This window comes from Cherax quadricarinatus, chromosome 72 (genome assembly GCF_038502225.1).
Source record: "Cherax quadricarinatus isolate ZL_2023a chromosome 72, ASM3850222v1, whole genome shotgun sequence".
NCBI lineage: Eukaryota > Metazoa > Arthropoda > Malacostraca > Decapoda > Parastacidae > Cherax > Cherax quadricarinatus.
In genome coordinates this window covers 20836804-20858117 of record NC_091363.1, presented here as the reverse complement: position 1 = coordinate 20858117, position 21314 = coordinate 20836804, and the positions used below count along the sequence as shown (strand labels likewise).

Sequence of the window (21314 nt, the reverse complement as noted above, 5' to 3'; positions counted from 1 at the left end):
TGACAAGCTACCTTTCCTCGACGTCCTCATTCACAAAGTAGACAACAACCTAAGATTTCAAGTTTATCGGAAACCCACCAATAAAAATGATCTCACACACTTCTATTCCAGTCAAGATACCAAGACCAAAAGAGGCATCATCATCGGGTTTTTCCTAAGAGCATACCGAATTTGTAGTCCTGAGTTTCTTGACGAGGAATGTACTTACATTCACCAAACATTCACTGAGTTACAATTTCCTTCTTTTTTCATCAAAGACTGCAAGAAAAGAGCTCTTCAGATCATCAATTCTCCACGCATCAACACCGCTCCCAACAAAGTTATAATTCTTCCCAACAGCCAGGTTGCACTAAACGTCTCAAAAGTACTTTCACAAGCTAACACAAGAGTCGCCATCGCTTCTACCACTTCAATAAAGGATCTAACCAGGACAAAACCCAAGCACCACGAACCAGTCAATGCAGGAGTTTACACTATACCCTGTGGAGGCTGTGACAAGATCTACGTAGGTGAAACAGCAAGAAACCTCGACACCCGCCTCAATGAACACATATACGCATGTAGGAACGACAACTTAAACAACGCCTGTGTACAACACCGAAATTCCACCAATCATCTTATGAAATTCAGAGACGCCCAATTAGTGATAAAAGAAACTAATTTCCGCACACGCAAGTGCCTTGAATCAGCACTGATCGCTGTTTCGAATACAATTAAACAAAACAACGGCAGCTTCACCATCTCCGAAGTCTTAGCAAGAATCCTCCTGAAAACAGTAAACCCTGCCATCACATAGTCTCTCCTGTTATACTACACAAAGCACAGAGAGTGAACACTGAAACAAGCTGCCTCATTCCAGTTTATATTTGTCCAACCTATTTTTATGTTACCCAAGTAATAGCTTTTATATCCTTTTACTCATGTACGAATTAATTGCTTTTGTCACTACCACTACTACTACTACTACTACCACTAGTGAACATCGAAATGGTACTTCACTAGTATTCACCTCACTCTGAGCCTTTATATACCCTCTGTGTCCATGTATTGTTTGTAATGGCTTGATAAAGCTCCTGGAGAGCGAAACGTTGCTACAATAAATGTCACATTAGTTGCACTTGTGTCCTTTTACTTTACACGTCTACCTTCTACCCACAGCCTCATGAACCTTCCCCACGTCTGCCTTCTACCCACAGCCTCTGCACCTCCCCCACATCTGCCTTCTACCAACAGCCTCATGCACCTCCCCCACGTCTGCCTTCTACCCACAGCCTCATGCACCTCCCCCACATCTGCCTTCTACCAACAGCCTCATGCACCTCCCCCACGTCTACCTTCTACCAACAGCCTCATGCACCTCCCCCACGTCTACCTTCTACCCACAGCCTCATGTACATCCCCCACGTCTACCTTCTACCCACAGCCTCATGTACCTCCCCCACGTCTACCTTCTACCCACAGCCTCATAAACCTCCCCCACGTCTGCCTTCTACCCACAGCCTCTGCACCTCCCCCACATCTGCCTTCTACCAACAGCCTCATGCACCTCCCCCACGTCTACCTTCTACCCACAGCCTCATGTACCTCCCCCACGTCTACCTTCTACCCACAGCCTCATGAACCTCCCCCACGTCTGCCTTCTACCCACAGCCTCTGCACCTCCCCCACATCTGCCTTCTACCAACAGCCTCATGCACCTCCCCCACGTCTGCCTTCTACCAACAGCCTCATGCACCTCCCCCACATCTGCCTTCTACCAACAGCCTCATGCACCTCCCCCACGTCTGCCTTCTACCCACAGCCTCATGCACCTCCCCCACATCTGCCTTCTACCAACAGCCTCATGCACCTCCCCCACGTCTGCCTTCTACCCACAGCGTCTGCACCTCCCCCACATCTGCCTTCTACCAACAGCCTCATGCACCTCCCCCACGTCTGCCTTCTACCCACAGCGTCTGCACCTCCCCCACATCTGCCTTCTACCAACAGCCTCATGCACCTCCCCCACGTCTGCCTTCTACCCACAGCGTCTGCACCTCCCCCACATCTGCCTTCTACCCACAGCCTCTGCACCTCCCCCACGTCTACCTCTTCTTCACTCCTGAAAGATCTTATTCCTCCCTGGACAATGCACAAAATAACAGCTTCCCTGACTTTATCAGCATTTAACACTTGCTCAAAATACTCATTCCATGTTCTTGAGACCTCCAACTCGCCCTCTAATAACTCTCCTCTTCTGTTTTTAACTGTCAAATTCATTTGTTCCCTAGACTTTCTCAATTTATTGATATCACTGCAAAACTTTCTTATTCTCAGCAAAATTTGTTGACAGCATCTCACCAATTCTCTAGTTTACTCTTCTTTTACGTTCCTTCACCACTCTCTTAACCTCTCTTTTTATTTCCATATACTCGTCCCTTCAAATATTATATCTGCTTTGTGAACATTAAAATGGTATAAAATACCGACAGATTGTTAGGTAAGACACATATGCAACAGTTAGGTATAAGGCCCCATTCTGTCACTTCAACTTCATATTGTTTCAGACAACGGAACAATGCTCTTCTCCAGACTGAGGGACTGACCACCTCAAAACTTTAAGGGTGATGGACTGATTACATCGTCTTCAAGTATCTTCTGCTTCTATCAACTTTTCTGTACTCGACTGAAGAAGCCTACTGTGTAGGCGAAACATTTCGAAATAAGATACCTAACTGTTGCATATGTGTCTTACCTAACATATCTACTTTGTAAAACCATCTTGCATGCTAACTTTTACTCTCTATTCTTCAGCGCATCATTCCACCAGTTGCTCCTCTTCCCTCCAGCACTCACCAGCTTAGATCCACAAACATTTGCTGAACACTAAAACTGCATTCTTAAATCCACCCCACACCTCTCCAGCCTCATTTCCTTTACTCTCACTATAACATCTTTCTACCAATAGTTGTTTATACCTTACCTTAACTGCCCCCTTTAGTTTATAAACCTTCGCCTCTGACAATTCTTTTTTGTATCCCATCGACATTTTATGCTCACTGTAGGTACAACTAAAAAATTATCTAATATATCTGTTGCCCCTCTATAAACATGCACATCCTTTTATCCACCAATATATAGTCCAACAAACTACTGTCATTACGCCCTATATCATATCTTGCATACTTATCATTTTTTCTTATATATAAGAGCATAAGAAAGGAGGAACACTGCAGAAGGCCTACTGGCCTTTGGGTAGAGGTCGTTTTGATAAGGACCTGCCTTGTATGGGCCAGTAGGCCTTCTGCAGTGTTCCTCCATTCTTATGTTATGTTCCTATCAAGACGACCTCTACCCAAAGCTACCTTAGAATTTACTCCCGTACCCAATGACACCAATCGAACCCAGCCCCTCCCATTCATATATTTGTCCAGTCTCTTCTTAAAGCTACCCAAGGTCCTAGCCTCTATCACCCCACTGGGAAGACTGTTCCACGCATCCACAACTCTGTTAGAAAGCCAATACTTACCTATGTCTTTTCTAAATCTAAATTTATCCATCTTAAACCCATTATTTCTGGTTCTTACCTGGTTCGACACCCTCAGTACTTTACTAATATCTCCATTATTTATGCCTGTCATCCACTTATACAATTCAATGATATCTCCCCTCATTCTACGTCTCTCCAGAGAGTGGAGATTCAAGGCTTTAAGTCTATCTTCATACGGGAGGTTCCTTAAACAGTAAATCATTTTAGTCATTCTTCTCTGTATGTTCTCTAATGAGTCTATATCCATCCTGTAGTAAGGAGACCAAAACTGAGCAGCATAATCTAAATGAGGCCTCACTAGTGATGTATAGAGCTGTAAAATAACTTTTTGAACTTCTGTTACTTATACTTCTTGAGATAAATTCTAGTAATTTGTTAACCTTGTTGTGCACACTTAGGCACTGCTGTCTTGGCTTTATATTTCTGTTTACCATGACTCCCAAGTCTTTTTCACATTCTGTATGATCAAGCTCTACTTCACCTAGTTTATAGCTTCGAGGGTTATTTTCATTCCTAAGGGCAAGTACCTTACACTTATCCACATTGAACTTCATCTGCCATTTTCAGACCAAGGCATTAATTTGTCCAAATCCTCCTGGAGTTCATTGCTATCCTCCTCAGAATGAATCATATGACCTATCTTTGTATCATCAGCAAATTTGCTAATGTCACTCGTAATCCCTTCATCAAGGTCATTAATGTAAATTATGAACAAGAGAGGGCCTAAAATTGATCCTTGTGGAACGCCACTAGTGACTAATCCCCATTCAGATTTGACCCCATTAATGAAAACTCTGTTTTCTATTGGTAAGTAATGCCTCAATCCATGCTAGAACTTTACTTCCTATACCATGAGCTGCCACTTTTCTTAAGAGTCTCTTGTGAGGTACTTTACGTTAATGTGTCTAGAAGCCCTAACAATTTCGTCCCAAAGAAGTCTCCCTCTATCTTGATCCAAGCCTGGAGGTCGGTATATTACACCTAGAACTAGTTTTTCTTGTCCTACATACTCAACCCAAACACATTCTGTTGCTGTTCCATCTATTTTTATACCTGTTTTTATGCAACAATTAATATTTTCTTATACATATAATGCAACTCCTCCCCCCTTCCCATTACATCTATCCACATGGAACAACTTAAACCCTTGAATATTACACTCAGCAATCATATCCCGACTCTTTAAATCATACCAGGTTTCAGTTAATGCAATGACATCAAAGTTCCCAGCACACGCTACCAAACGTAGTTCATTAATCTTAATTCCTGCACTTTGACTGTTAGCATAAAATACCATCTTATGTTTCTTTTCTTCTGCACATTTCTCATATTCACCTTTGCTTTTTCTGAAATTATCATTATCCAGAGTTAATCCATGACAGTTACTATTAAGATTCTTAATATCAGAACATAAGTCAATATATCCATACTCATTATTTATCATTTCTAAACCCATACCTCTAACTAATCCTAGTTTAAAGTCCTAACAACCCCCTCAACTGAGCTAGCAAGAAAACCCACACCTGCCCTGGATAAGTGAACCCCATCCCTGGCCATAGAAGTTGTCCCAGTTGTCAATGAATGGTACTGCATTATCCTTACAGTGTTTATCCAGTCAACAATTAATACCAATTGCTCTGGACAACCATGCATTTCCAACACCCCTTCTTGGCAAAATGCCACATATAACAGGGCGCCACCGCCCCCTTCTTCCTAATTGTCTACTGCTGTCCTGAACCTTCTAACTAAATCCTCACTTCTACGCTTGCCTACATCATTGCCTCCAGCACTGAGGCAGATAATAGGATTGATCCCATTACCGTTCATGATGTTGTCAAGCCAGCTAACAATATCCTCCATCCCAGCCCCTGGAAAGCAAACGCTCTGCATCCTACTCCTGTCCTTCAAACAGAAGGCCCTATCCATATACCTAACCTGGCTATCCCCAACAACAACAGTATTCTACCTTCCATGGTGTCGTTCGTCGTGACGATCCCAGTAGTCGACTCACGTTCGTCGGGTAGCACGGAGAATGCATTAATGTTTCCACAACAGCTTCCACGGCAGTCTCTTTCTTCTTCATCGTTTCTACCTTTCCATTCGTCTTCTTGATCGTCAACTTCGTTCCATGCTGTCCAGCCACTGACCAGTTTCCCTTCTTGACCTGAGGACTCACAACAGGAGGACTACTACGAATCCTCTTGTTTTCCTCAGCCAGTCGCCTTATCTCTATCTTCGCTACCCTCAATTCCTCCCTAAGCTGCTGGTAAAGTTGCTCAGTGGAAGGCATCTTTCTATACAAAATTCTATCCAAGACCCCCCTTGCCGCCTCGTCCACTCTTCTGCTTATTCATTGACACTTGTTTATTTACTGGTCAATTAGCAAGAACTCATTTAAAATTAAGTCCATTCTAAAATTTTCTCTTATACGTTTAATGAGGTATATTTTTTCATTCATGTTAATGTAAAAATTTATGATTTTGTACCAGAAGAATCTTAGAAACCTTACCTAACCTTATTATAGCAAGAGCAATTTAATTTAGCCTAATCCACGTAAATATTTTATTTAAGTTTACAATAATTTAATAAACAAACACAATAAAATGTTAATAACGAGAAAAGGCACAATACCGTGACTGGAACGATACACAACCCGCACATAGAAGAGAGGAGCTTACGACGACGTTTCGGTCCGACTTGGACCATTTACAGTCACACTAACGAGAAGGAGAGCAGGATGGGTATTTGTACCTTCTTTAATTTACTTATTTATTTATTTGTTCCCCCCTCCCCCTTTGGTGTTCTTGCTCTGACCCTCTGTGGGCACCTAACTCCCTTGCAGTGCTCCTCTTTCTTAGTATTTGACTGGCCCCTCCTACTACCTCCACACTACTACTTCCTTCCACCTTCACTACTTCCACTACTACTACTACCACTACTACTACCGCTACTACTACCACTTCATGCCTATATATACCCATCCTGCTCTCCTTATTCCCTAGTCAAGGTCATTAATGTAAATTATGAACAACATTGGCCCTATAACTGATCCTTGTGGGACGCCACTTGTGACTGAGTTCCAATCATTTATCTAAATATTTTTGTAAATTCTGTTTTCTATTGGATAGTAATATCTTAACCACAATATGAGTTGCCACTATTTTTATCAGGCTTTTGTGTGATGTTCTATCAAAAGCTTTACTGATAAAATAAATAAATTATATTGTATTATGAACAACCCTCCCGCATGTTTTACTGAAGAAAGTAAATTAGTCAGGCAGGAACAGCTCCTTTTGAACTTATTTTGAGTGTCATGAGTCAAACTATTTATCAAGATAGCTTCTTGATCAGCTATCATTCTAATAATTTGCCTACAATTGGGGTCAGGCTTATTGGTAAATAATTTGATTGGAATGACTCATCCCCTGCTTTTTAAAAATAAGAATTACATTAAATGTCTACCATCTCTCCGACACTACACCTGTTGGAAGAGATATATTACAAAGGTTAGTAAATGATTCAAAAAATTCCACATTGCACTCTAAGAACCCACGAGAAAAGTTCATTGTTGCCTGGGGACTTATTTTGCTTTAATAAGTAAACCTACTTATCATTATATCTGTAGTGGTTAATATTAATTAATTTATTCCCCTCAGGTCTACTCTAATAATTAATTACTGAAGTGAAGATAGACAGGAAACAATCGTTATAAACAGAGGACACCTTTTTTCACTGTCATTAAAGTTTCTCTTACACAATAGTTTTCTTTGGTCGAATACAGAGGAAATGGATAAAGTTCCTGGAAAACGAATAGTTTCCATAATGTGTCATTAGATGCATCAGTGTTCATTTATTTATCATGACGGTATTTCTACCATTATTGCGAATACAGTGGAGATGGCAAAAGCAGCATAGAGGTGAAGATTATATGATCCGTCCAACAGCTTTGAAGAAGCAGTTTTGAGGTAATCGGTCCCTTATCCTGGAAAAGTATTCAGCTCAATAGTCTGGAACAATACGACGCAGAAATGGTGTGATAGCGCCTTTGGTGGGGCTGACTATCACAATTAATTACCAACCAGTAGGGAGGACCCGGGGGTGATTGTCACATGGTGTCAACAACCATTATGCAGGATCCCGGGGTGATAGTCACAGGATATCAATAAGGCAAATCCTGGTCACAAACCTTCAGGAGTTTTATGACAAGGTAACAGAAGTAAGACACGAGAGAGAGGTGGGTTGATTGCATTTTCCTGGACTGCAGGAAGGCCTTCGACACATTTTCTCACAGGAGATTAGTGCAGAAGCTGGAGGATCAGGCGCGTATAACGGGAAGGGCACTGCAATGGATCAGAGAATACCTGACAGGGAGGCAACAACGATTCATGGTACGTGATGAGGTATCGCAGTGGGCGCCTGTGACGAGCGGGCTCACACATGGGTCAGTCCTAGGACCAGTGCTATTTTTCATATATGTGAATGACATGGTGGGAGGGATAGACTCTGAAGTGTCCCTGTTCGCAGATGATGTGAAGTTAATGAGAAGGATTAAATCAGATGAGGATCGGGCAGGACTACAGAGAGACCTGGATAGGCTGGACACGTTGTCGAGAAACTGGCTTCTCGAATTCAGTCCTGCCAAATGCAAACTCATGATGACTGGGGAAGCGCAAAGAAGACCGCAGACAGATTGTAGGCTAAGTGGACAAAGACTGCAAACCTAACTCAACCAGAAAGATCTTCGGGTGACCATAAGATCAAGCACGTCTCTGGAGGCACACATCAACTGCTGCAGCATATGGGCGCCTGGCAAACCTGAGAATGGAGTTCCGATACCTTGATAAGGAATCGTTCAAGACACTGTACACTGTGTACGTCAGGCTCATACTGGAGCATGCAGCACCAGTTTGGAACCCACACCTGGTCAGGCACGTCAAGAAATTAGAGAGATTACAAAGGTTTGCAACAAGGCTAGTTCCGGAGCTCAAGGGAATGTCCTACGAAGAAAGGTTGAGGGAAATCGGACTGACGACACTGGAGGACAGGAGGGTCAGGGGAGACATGATAACATACAAAATAATGCGTGGAATAGACAAGGTGGACAGAGACAAGATGTTCCAGAGATGGGACACAGAAACAAGGGGTCACAATTGGAAGCTGAAGACTCAGACGAGTCACATGGATGTTAGGAAGCACTTCTTCAGTCACAGAGTCGTCAGGAAGTGGAATAGCCTAACAAGTGATGTAGTGGAGGCAGGAACCATACATAGCTTTAAGACGAGGTATGGCAAAGCTCAGGAAGCAAAGAGAGGACCTAGTGGCGATCAGTGAAAAGGCGGGGCCAGAAGCTGAGTCTCGACCCCTGCAACCACAATTAGGTGAGTACAATTAGGTGTGTACTAGTATGAGGGGCCCAGGTGTGATTGTCGCAGTGTCAACAGCATGTATGAAAGATTCCTAGGGAACTGTCACAGGATATAACCAATCAGTAGGAAGAATCCTAGGGTAGCTGTCGCAGGGTGACACAAGCCAGTAGGAAGAGTCCCAGGGTGATTATCACAGGGTGTCACAAACCAGTAGGAAGGGCTCCAGGGAAATTGTCACAGGGTGTCATCAGTGAATAGGAAGGGTCCCAAGGTGACTATCACCGCGGGTCACAAGCCAGTACGAAGAGTCCCAGGTTGACTGTCACAGGGCGTCACCAGCCAGTAGGAAGGGTCCCAGAGTCTGTCAGAGGATGCCAGCAGGAAGGGTACCAAGGTAACTGTCACAGGGTGTCATCAGTGAATAGGAAGGGTCCCAAGGTGACTATCACCGCGGGTCACAAGCCAGTACGAAGAGTCCCAGGTTGACTGTCACAGGGCGTCACCAGCCAGTCGGAATCGTCCCAGGGTGACTGTCACTGGGTATAAACAGCCAGTAGGAAGGGTCACAGGGTGTCACCAGCCAGTAGGAAGAGTCTTAGGGCGACTGTCACAGGGTGACAGACGATAGAAAAGGTCCCAGGGTGACTGTCACAGGGCGTCACCAGCCAGTAGGAAGGGTCCCAGAGTCTGTCAGAGGATGCCAGCAGGAAGGGTACCAAGGTAACTGTCACAGGGTGCCCCCCAGCCAGTAGGAAGCGTCCCAGGGTGACTGTCACAGGGTGTCACGAGCCAGGAGGATCCTGCCGATGCGATCTGTTCCGTTAACCCGCGACACTAATGAGGATTTTTTTATCGACGTCGCCGCTTATCATAGCTGACAGATTAATTTTTGTTGGAGATGAGAGATGGAGAGGGAGAAGTAGAGGAGAATGAGAGAGATGGAGAGGGAGAAGTAGAGGAGAATGAGAGAGATGGAGAGGGAGAAGTAGAGGAGAATGAGAGAGATGGAGAGGGAGTAGTAGAGGAGATACTACGAGAGTAACACGTTAAACAAAAACTCTCAACATAGAAAAAACACAACTGAGGGAGAAGCAAAATGTTAACACACACACACACCAGAGGAACACAAGGAAACACTCAACAGAGGAAAACAAAAATCGAATGTAACACACAAGACTCAATAAACACACAACAGACAGACATTCAACAGAAAAACACGCAACAGGTCAACATATAACGAAGAAATACACAACAGAGAAACATTCAGCAACGTAAGACACAGAAGAACACACAGCTGAAGAACACACAGCTGAAGAACACACAGCTGAAGAACACAGCTGAAGAACATACAACTAAGGAAGAAAAAATAAAGACATACGTAAAAAAAGGAACAGTACAGGGCAACATAGAACAGAGGAACACTGAATATGTAACACAACAGAGGAACACTGAACATAACACACAACAGACGGACGTTCAACACATCAATACACACACAGCAACTCAAAACGAAATCACGGATAATAAACAATATGTATTTAGATCAATAAATTTATCCCCCGGATTCCATAACCCCGGTCTATTGTACCTCAATACACGCGACTGGAATCCTGCAGAGTGAGGCTAAACATTAACGTTGAAGACTTGAAGGGAATCAGAGGAGGCCTTCACGAGTCGTCAGCACTAAGACGAACGTAATTATGGACAAGGTAGATTATAGTGGAAAAATGAAGATATTAATAGAAGACGGGAGAACTTACGTGCCTCTTAAATAATATTAAAACTTATTCTGTAGAAATGGTAAGTTGTTATAGAACACAGCCCAAACCTTTCAAAGAGACCAAAGACCAATATCATAAGTGAGATTTATGTAAGTTTAGTATGTATAATATTCCAGTGTTTATGAATGGTCTTGAGGTCACGCACATGTTATAAACACATTAGCGAACATTGATTTAACCTAGAATAACCAGATAAAGTCAAACACTGTCACTTTTTTTCTGATCGGACGAGACATTCTCCATTTACTTCACAAAACCCAATTTGATTATTAAAATTGGTACATAATTTACACAACCTAACATTAAGAGATTGTAATAAAGTTGGTAGAATTACCGACAATATGTAAAGTAAAAGGACACAAGTGCAACTAATGTGACATTTATTGTGGCAACGTTTCGCTCTCCAGGAGCTTTATCAAGAGATTACAAACAATACATGGACACAGAGGGTATATAAAGGCTCTGAGTGAGGTGCAATACTAGTGAGGTACCATTTCGATGTTCACTACTTGTGGCATGCAAAGAGTACGTAACCTTTATTCGGCGCATGTACACACCCTCATTTACAGGCTATCTCCCCCAACCAGCGAACCAGGTTGCTAAGAGTTGATGATGGGGCCCCGTCGTTCAACTAGTGACCAGGTTATAGCCAATAAGAAGATGGTTTTGGCAATCGCAGAGGTTATGTGGGTACCGCTCTCCTGTCTGCCCTTGTCATTCCCATTCTAGAGCTGGTTGAAGCACGGTCTGCTATCTTGTGGCTTCTATTTCTGCTTTGCTTACCGTGGAGTGAACTATACTTATCACTGTACATAGTGTACATATTGCTGTTATAAATTGGTGAAGGATAATATAAGTCTAAACTTTTTCTGTGTTTATTTTGCTCCCATTACACCCGGGGTAACAGGCCATTTGGATCCTGGGTTGTAATACTACTACTACTACTACTACTACTACCACTAGTGAACATCGAAATGGTACCTCACTAGTATTCACCTCACTCAGAGCCTTTATATACCCTCTGTGTCCATGTATTGTTTGTAATGGCTTGATAAAGCTCCTGGAGAGCGAAACGTTGCCACAATAAATGTCACATTAGTTGCACTTGTGTCCTTTTACTTTACATTAAGAGATTGTTACCCTTGAGGAGAACACAGCAACACTAAAAGTTTAAAACTGACTGGACGATGCTTTTTCCAGTTATGGCACAGAATCCAAAAAACTGTGGCTATACAGGTTAAACCCATGAAATAACCCGTCCGTTACACAAGTTGCATCAACTATTGAATACTGATACCGCTCACGACAGTTATAATTAAATCAAAGTACAAACCCGTAGGGGTTACATAGCTCATATAAAATGAGAGGCATTTATATTCGTTCTTGCAAGGGAAAGAAAAGTACAATTCCTTGGAATTGATGGAGTTACATTTTTTTTGCATCAGTGCAGTGTGATGCTGTACAGCAAAACGATTTTATATCAATTCCTGTTCTTCAAGTTTCTCTTACGTATGGACTGATGAAGCCACTGTGTGGCGAAACGTTTCCTCAAAGATACCCAACAGTTGTACATGTGTCTAATTTATCAATTCCAAATTAACAATGGCACAAAGACATCTACACACTCCATTAACACACCTTTGGAAATAAGTCACTTTTTTTTTTTTTGGGGGGGGGGGGTATACTAGGATCTCTACATATATGCTGCTATGTATGATAATCTATGTAACTGTATTTGTGTATACCTGAATAAACTTACTGATACTCGAGTACTGAAGTTATGAAGGTGTCGAGAAGTCTCCCTCCGCCTTACAAAACTCTTGTAACAGCCGGTGTAACATTGTGCAGAGTTCATCTACACGTTCAGGTACTACTGTGACTCTTACACAAAAGCATTGAAATTTTTAAGCCGGTCGAATAGGAACTTCTAGAGTAATAAAAATTTGTGAGAAATGTTTCTGGGAATGTCCCAAAAACGGAAAAATTTACCCACGTTAAACTCAAAACAAGCCTTCTCATTTGCATTTCATTGAAATTTCGCCAGAGTTCTGAGGAAAAATGTTTTTTAAGACACCCAATTTGATGAAATTGGCGGTAAATTAACACCCACGCAAAAGGAAATTAATACAAAAATAATTACTTTTAAGGTGGACCAGAATTTAGAGTTCGAAACAGATCAGAAGAGGCATTGTGTAGCCATTACGTCAGCAATAATTTGCTTAAAGAAGGCACACTGAAATTTTCACAGCACAAAGTCAATGACAAGTTGTGCTATAATAAAGTTGTCAATGGTAAAATTCTGGAGCCAGTCAAAAAGAGAAATTACTTTAACTATCTCAGTAAAATTTTAAAATTGCTCGTAGTCGCAGCTAACTTATGCGATATTTTTATCTTATCAAATATTTCGTGAATATCTTGAAGCCAATTTCCAGGCATATAAATATTATATATATATATATATATATATATATATATATATATATATATATATACAGTGGACCCCCGCATAACGATTACCTCCGAATGCGACCAATTATGTAAGTGTATTTATGTAAGTGCGTTTGTACGTGTATGTTTGGGGGTCTGAAATGGACTAATCTACTTCACAATATTCCTTATGGGAACAAATTCGGTCAGTACTGGCACCTGAACATACTTCTGGAGTGAAAAAATATCGTTAACCGGGGGTCCACTGTATATATATATATATTCAACATGCCGGTCGTCTCACACTGAGGCAGGGTGACGCAAAAAGAAAGAAAATCCCTTAAAAGAAAGAACTTCCATCATCATTCAGAACTCACTTCACTCGTACATAATCAGTGTCTTGCAGAGGCGCTCAGATATGACAGTTTTGTCATATTAGTTCAATCATGAACTGGGTATAAACACACACGATGGGTGACACGGTAAATTATATTACCGGTAAATTATGGAGCGCTATAGTCTGACCTGTCTCCTTCCTAACGTCTCGTCTTCATCTGAGCTGCCCAGTGCCTGTAGGGCAACGGTGGCATTCAAACATCATATTAGGTCAGCAGTAAGTCGCATAACGGACAGTGATATAACAGTCAGTGATTGACTTTACTCGCGAAATCGTAATGACACGACTGCAAACAAACCATACCACTGGCGGCGTTAGAACCCACGATCAGAGAGTATAGTAGTACACAGTACTAACATGCTGGGGATTATATCACATAGGGAATCAGTAACTCTACTGACAAAAAGACCTGTTAGTTATGTCAGAGGATCGCACTTTTATAGACCATAACATTGTATCAGTCGCATCTGCTAGAAAAATGACAGGATGAATGAGTTCCTTTAAAACTAGTGATGCCAAGCCCATGATGACACTCTTCAGGTCGCTTGTTCTATCTAGGCTGGAATATTGCTGCACACTAACAGCACCTTCCAAGGCAGGTGAAATTACTGGCATACAAAATGTACAGAGAACCTTCACGGTACACATAACTGCGATAAAACACCTTAATTACTGGAAACGTTTGAAGTTCCTCAATCTGTACTCCCTAGAATACAGGCGAGAAAGATACACGATTATATATAGTTTGAAAATCTTAGAGGGATCAGTACCAAACTTGCACACAAAAATCACTCCCAATGAAAGAAAAAAACTCGGCAGACGGTGCTACATCCCCCCACTGAAAAGCAGGGGCGCCACTAGCACGATAAGAGGCAACACAATAAGTATCGTGGGCCCAAGACTGTTCAACTGCCTCCCAGCCATACATAAGAGTGATTGCCAGTAGACACCTGGCTGTCTTCAAGAAGGTGCTGGATAGGTACCTAAAGTCAGACCTAATCAGCTGGGCTGTGGTTCATACGTAGGGCTGAGTTGCGGCGAACAATAACAGCCTGGTTGATCAGGCCCTGATCCACCATCGGGGCGTTGACCCCCGAAACCCTCTTCAGGTATACTCCAGGTATACATGTTAAAACTGATATTTACCGCCTTTCCCCTGCACGAGACATTCACTATATAAATGATCTAAAATCACAAATTGGACGCAAACTCTCCCTGCTGTTCATTTATTAATCCAAATTCTCATAAATCTTGAAATAAAATTGGATGCAATGTTGGAACTCATACAAGATAACCAAACGAATGAGTATCGAATTTTTAAAATATATATGCGCACACACTCACCTCATATTATATATATATATATATATATATATATATATATATATAGACATATATATATATATATATATATATATATATATATATATATATATTTATGTCGTGCCGAATAGGCAGAACTTGCGATCTTGGCTTAAATAGCAACGTTCATCTTGCCATATAGGACAAGTGAAAATTTGTGTATGCAATAATTTCGCCAAAATCATTCTGAACCTAACGAGAAAAATATATTTCACTGTGTTTGTTTAGTATTAAATTACTGTAAACAAATATAAAATATATTTAGTTGGGTTAGGTTAAAATAAATTGCTCTTGTTATAATAAGGTTAGGTAAGTTTTCCAAGTTCCTTTTGGTGCAAAATTAAAATTTTTTTACATTAACATTAATGAAAAAAATATATCTTTAAACGTATAAGAGAAAATTTTAGAAAGGACTTAATTTTAAATGAGTTCTTGCTAATTGATCAGTTTTACATATTCGGCACGACATTATAATATATATATATATATATATATATATATATATATATATAAATATATATATATATATATATATATATATATATATATGCAAAACAACCACTCTGAAAAAATAGAGAAATTCCAAGCGCTTTCGTGACTACTCACATTATCAAGGAACTATGAAAGTAAAGCATACAAGGAAGCTATATAAGGGGTCTGGCCAGCACCTCACTATCAGATCCCACAACGGTTAAACACCTGACGCGCGCCGACCCAACTTGGATAGGTCCTTTGCACAACTCACCCCACAAACTATTCTACCCAAGAAAATTTAAAAATTATTTGTCCAGTGTATTATTAAATTCTTCCCAAATTCTACTAATTATAAATGGATCTAATTTATATAAACCAAAGGAAATATTCATATTATTGTCAAAACTGCTTTTTATGAAACAAGATTCAATTATATTCCTGTCGACCATGGACTTGCTTGATACTACTTTCTCAACTTTTTGAAAATCAATTGGATGGTTAAAATCTCTTACATGAATAAATAGAGCATTGGAATCTTGTCCAGTTCTAATGCTATATTTATGGTGTTTTAATCTTAGTTCGAGATTTTTACCAGTTTGACCGTAATAAACTTTATCGCAAATTTTACAAGGAATCTTACAGACACATCCATCAGCATTTTGGGGGGAATTCTTTATCAAAAGTTTTTTTTACTTTATCAAGATTTTTGAATACAACTTTAATATTAAAAGTCTTAAGAAGAGAAGGCATATCAACCAAGTTTTCATGGTAAGGGAGAACCAACATATTTTTAGTTGAATAAGGCTGGTTGTCCCTTTTTGGATTGTAAAAAGTATTTCTAGCAACTTTAAAAGATATATCAATTACATTTCTTGGGTATTTTAAATCATTACCTATTTCATAAATTTTGGATATTTCCTCATCTATGAACTCAGGACTACAAATTCGTAAAGCTCTCAGAAACATTGATGAGAGTCCTGAGTTCATAGATGAGGAAATATCCAAAATTTATGAAATAGGTAATGATTTAAAATACCCAAGAAATGTAATTGATAAATCTTTTAAAGTTGCTAGAAATACTTTTTACAATTCAAAAAGGGACAACCAGCCATATTCAACTAAAAATATGTTGGTTCTCCCTTACCATGAAAACTTGGTTGATATGCCTTCTCTTAAGACTTTTAATATTAAAGTTGTATTCAAAAATCTTGATACAATAAAAAAACTTTTGATAAAGAATTCCCCCCAAAATGCTGATGGATGTGTCTATAAGATTCCTTGTAAAATTTGCGATAAAGTTTATAACGGTCAAACTGGTAAAAATCTCGAACCAAGATTAAAACAACATAAATATAGCATTAGAACTGGACAAGATTATAATGCTCTATTTATTCATGTAAGAGATTTTAACCATCCAATTGATTTTCAAAAAGTTGAGAAAGTAGTATCAAGCAAGTCCATGGTCGACAGGAATATAATTGAATCTTGTTTCATAAAATGCAGTTTTGACAATAATATGAATATTTCCTTTGGTTTATATAAATTAGATCCATTTATAATTAATAGAATTTGGGAAGAATTTAATAATACACTGGACAAATAATTTTTAAATTTTCTTGGGTAGAATAGTTTGTGGGGTGAGTTGTGCAAAGGACCTATCCAAGTTGGGTCGGCGCGCGTCAGGTGTTTAACCGTTGTGGGATCTGATAGTGAGGTGCTGGCCTGACCCCTTATATAGCTTCCTTGTATGCTTTACTTTCATAGTTCCTTGATAATGTGAGTAGTCACGAAAGCGCTTGGAATTTCTCTATTTTTTCAGAGTGGTTGTTTTGCATATTCCGGAATCACCTGTTTACTGTGATCTTATAGCATATATATGTGTATATATATATATATATATATATATATATATATATATATATATATATATATATATATATATATATAGATATATATATATATATATATATATATATATATGTCGTGCCGAATAGGCAGAACTTGCGATCTTGGCTTAAATAGCAACGTTCATCTTGCCATATAGGACAAGCGAAAATTTGTTATGCAATAATTTCGCCAAAATCATTCTTAACCTAACGAAAAAAAATACATTTTAAGAAAAAGAGGATAAATAAGTATACAAGATATGATGTAGGGTGTAATGGCAGTAGTTTGTTGGATTATGTATTGATAGATAAACGACTGTTGAGTAGACTTGAGGATGTACATGTTTATAGAGGGGCCACAAATATATCAGATTACTTTTTAGTTGTAGCTACAATAAGAGTAAAAGGTAGATGGGATACAGGGAAAATAGAAGCATCAGGTAAGAGAGAGGTGAAGGTTCATAAACTAAAAGAGGAGGCAGCTAGGGTAAGATATAAACAACTATTGGAGGATAGATTGGCTAGTGAGAGTATAGGCAATGGGGTCGAAGATGTATGGGGTAGGTTTATAAATGTAGTGTTAGAGTGTTCAGCAGAAGTTTGTGGTTACAGGAAAGTGGGTGTGGGAGGGAAGAGGAGCGAATGGTAGAATGATGATGTAAAGAGAGTAGTAAGGGAGAAAAAGTTAGCATATGAGAGGTTTTTACAAAGTAGAAGTGATGCAAGGAGGGAGGAGTATATAGAGAAAAAAGAGAGGTTAAGAAAGTGGTGAAGCAATGTAAAAAAGAGAAAATGAGAGAGTGGGTGAGATATTATCAACAAATTTTGTTGAAATTAAGAAAAAGTTTTGGAGTGAGATTAACAAGTTAAGGAAGCCTAGAGAACAAATGGATTTGTCAGTTAAAAATAGGAGAGTAGAGTTATTAAATGGAGAGTTAGAGGTATCGGGAAGATGGAGGGAATGTTTTAGGAATTGTTAAATGTTGATGAAGATAGGGAAGCTGTGATTTCGAGTATAGCGCAAGGAGGAATAACATCTTGTAGGAGTGAGGAAGAGCCAGCTGTGAGTGTGGGGGAAGTTTGTGAGGCAGTGGGTAGAATGAAAGGAGGTAAGGCAGCTGGGATAAAGATAGAAATGTTAAAAGCAGGAGGGGATATAGTTTTGGAGTGGTTGGTACTATTATTTAATAAATGTACGGAAGAGGGTAAGGTACCTAAGGGTTCGCAGAAAACATGCATATTTCCTTTGTATAAAGGCAAAGGGGACAAAAGAGAGTGCAAAAAATATAGGGGAGTAAGTCTGTTGAGTATACCTGGTAAAGTGTATGGTAGAGCTATTACTGAAAGAATTAAGAGTAAGAGAGTAGGATAGCAGAAGAACAAGGAGGCTTTAGGAAAGGTAGGGGGTGTGTAGACCAGGTGTTTACAGTGAAACATAGGTGAACAGGCTAATGAGGTTTTTGAGGCATTTATGAATTTGGAAAAGGCGTATGATATTCATTTATTTATTTATTATTATAGGGTGGATAGGGGAGGCAATGTGGCAGATGTTGCAAGTGTATGGTTTAGGAAGTAGGTTACTGGAAGCAGTGAAGAGTTTCTACGAGGATAGTGAGGCTCAGTTTAAAGTTTGTAGGAAAGAGGAAGATTATTTCCCAGTAAACGTAGGTCTTGGACAAGGATGTGTGATGTCACCGTGGTTAAGTACATTTATAGATGGGGTTGTAAGAGAAGTGAATTGTGAGGGTCTTGGCAAGAGGCGTGGAGTTAAAAGATAAAGAATCAAAGTGTGAGTTGTCAAAGTTGCTTTTTGCTGATGACACTGTGCTCTTGGGAGATTCTGAAGAGAAGTTGCAGAGGTTCATGGATGAATTTGGTAGGGTATGTAAAAGAAGAAAATTAAAAGTGAATATAGGAAAGAGTAAGGTTATGAGGATAAGTAAAAGATTAGGTGAAAGATTGGATATCAGATTGGAGGGAGAGAGTATGGAGGAGGTGAATGTCTTCAGATATTTGGGAGTGGACGTGTCAGCGGATGGGTCTATGAAAGATGAGGTGAATCATAGAATTGATGAGGGGAAAAGGGTGAGCGGTGCACTAAGGAGTCTGTGGAGACAAAGAACTTTGTCCTTGGAAGCAAAGAGAGGAATGTATGAGAGTATAGTTTTACCAACACTATTATATGGGTGTGAAGCATGGGTGATGAATGTTGCAGCGAGGAGAAGGCTGGAGGCAGAGGAAATGCCATGTCTGAGGGCAATGTGTGGTGTGAATATAATGCAGAGAATTCGTAGTTTGAAAGTTAGGAGGAGGTGCGGGATTGCCAAAACTGTTGTCTAGAGGGCTGAGCAAGTGTTGAGGTGGTTCGGACATGTAGAGGGAATGGAACGAAACAGAATGACTTGGAGAGTGTATCATTCTGTAGTGGAAGGAAGGCAGGGTAGGGGTCGGCCTAGGAAAGGTTGGAGGGAGGGGGTAAAGGAGGTTTTGTGTGCGAGGGGCTTGGACTTTCAGCAAGCATGCGTGAGCGTATTTGATAGTGAATGCAGACAAATGGATTTTAATACTTGACGTGCTGTTGGAGTGTAAGCAAAGTAACATTTATGAAGGGGTTCAGGGAAACCGGCAGGCCGGACTTAAGTCCTGGAGATGGGAAGTACAGTGCCTGCACTCTGAAGGAGGGGTGTTAATGTTGCAGTTTAAAAACTGTAATGTAAAGCACCCTTCTGGCAAGACAGTGATGGAGTGAATGATGGTGAAAGTTTCTCTTTTTCGGGCCACCCTGCCTTGGTGGGAATCAACCGATATGTTATTAAGATATATATATATATATATATATATATATATATATATATATATATATATATATATATATACATATATATATATATATATATATATATATATATATATATATATATATATATATATATATATATATATTATATATATATATATAATATATATATCATGCCGAATAGGCAGAACTTGCGATCTTGGCTTAAATAGCAACGCTCATCTTGCCATATAGGACAAGTGAAAATTTGTGTATGCAATAATTTCGCCAAAATCATTCTGAACCTAACGAAAAAAATATATTTGATTTTGGAAATAAATGGTATCAAATACCGACACCGTGGAAATATAAACACACATGCAGTATAATGTGATCCTTTATTGACAGCGTTTCGCCCACACAGTGGGCTTTTTAAAGTCACAAACAGATCTACCAGGGGTGGAAGGTACGCGAGTATTTACAGTCAGGTTCAGAATGTTGAGGTCAGGTGGAGAATGCTGCATCTGATGATCTACCGAGTGGGGTTATAGAGTCTAAAATCTTGGGTAGCTTGGAAGATTTTAGACTCTATAACCCCACTTGGTAGATCATCAGATGCAGCATTCTCCACCTGACCTCAACATTCTGAACCTGACTAAATACTCGCGTACCTTCCACCCCAGGTAGATCTGTTTGTGACTTGAAAAAGCCCACTATGTGGGCGAAACGTTGTCAATAAAGGATCACATTATACTGCATATGTGTTTATATTTCCATATTTGATTGTGTTTGTTTAGTACTAAATTATTGTAAACGTATTTAAAATATATTTAATTGGGTTAGGCTAAAATAAATTGTTCTTGTTATAATAAGGTTAGGTAAGTTTTCTAAGATTCTTTTCGTGCAAAATTAAAATTTTTTGCATTAACATTAATGAAAAAAATATATCTTTAAACGTATAAGAGAAAATTTTGGAAAGGACTTAATTTTAAATGAGTTCTTGCTAATTGACCAGTTTTACATATTCGGCACGATATATATATATATATATATATATATATATATATATATATATATATATATATATATATATATATATATATATATATATATGGTGTGGTAGGGGAAGTGGAATATTCAAACGGCTTCAGGAAGAAATCCAAATATTCTTCCTTGAAGCCTTTATATATATATATATATATATATATATATATATATATATATATATATATATATATATATATATATATATATATATATATATATATATATACAGCATCGTTATTCAATGCATATAGCACAGGAGTCGAACACGA

At 39.5% G+C, this 21314-nt stretch overlaps 1 protein-coding gene across 1 annotated transcript in view; it reads left to right on the top strand.

The window, feature by feature from the left end:
• The window catches only part of LOC128701378 (venom protease-like), a 229374-nt gene that overhangs the window by 124128 nt on the left and 83932 nt on the right, over positions 1-21314 (top strand). The window lies entirely within an intron of this gene.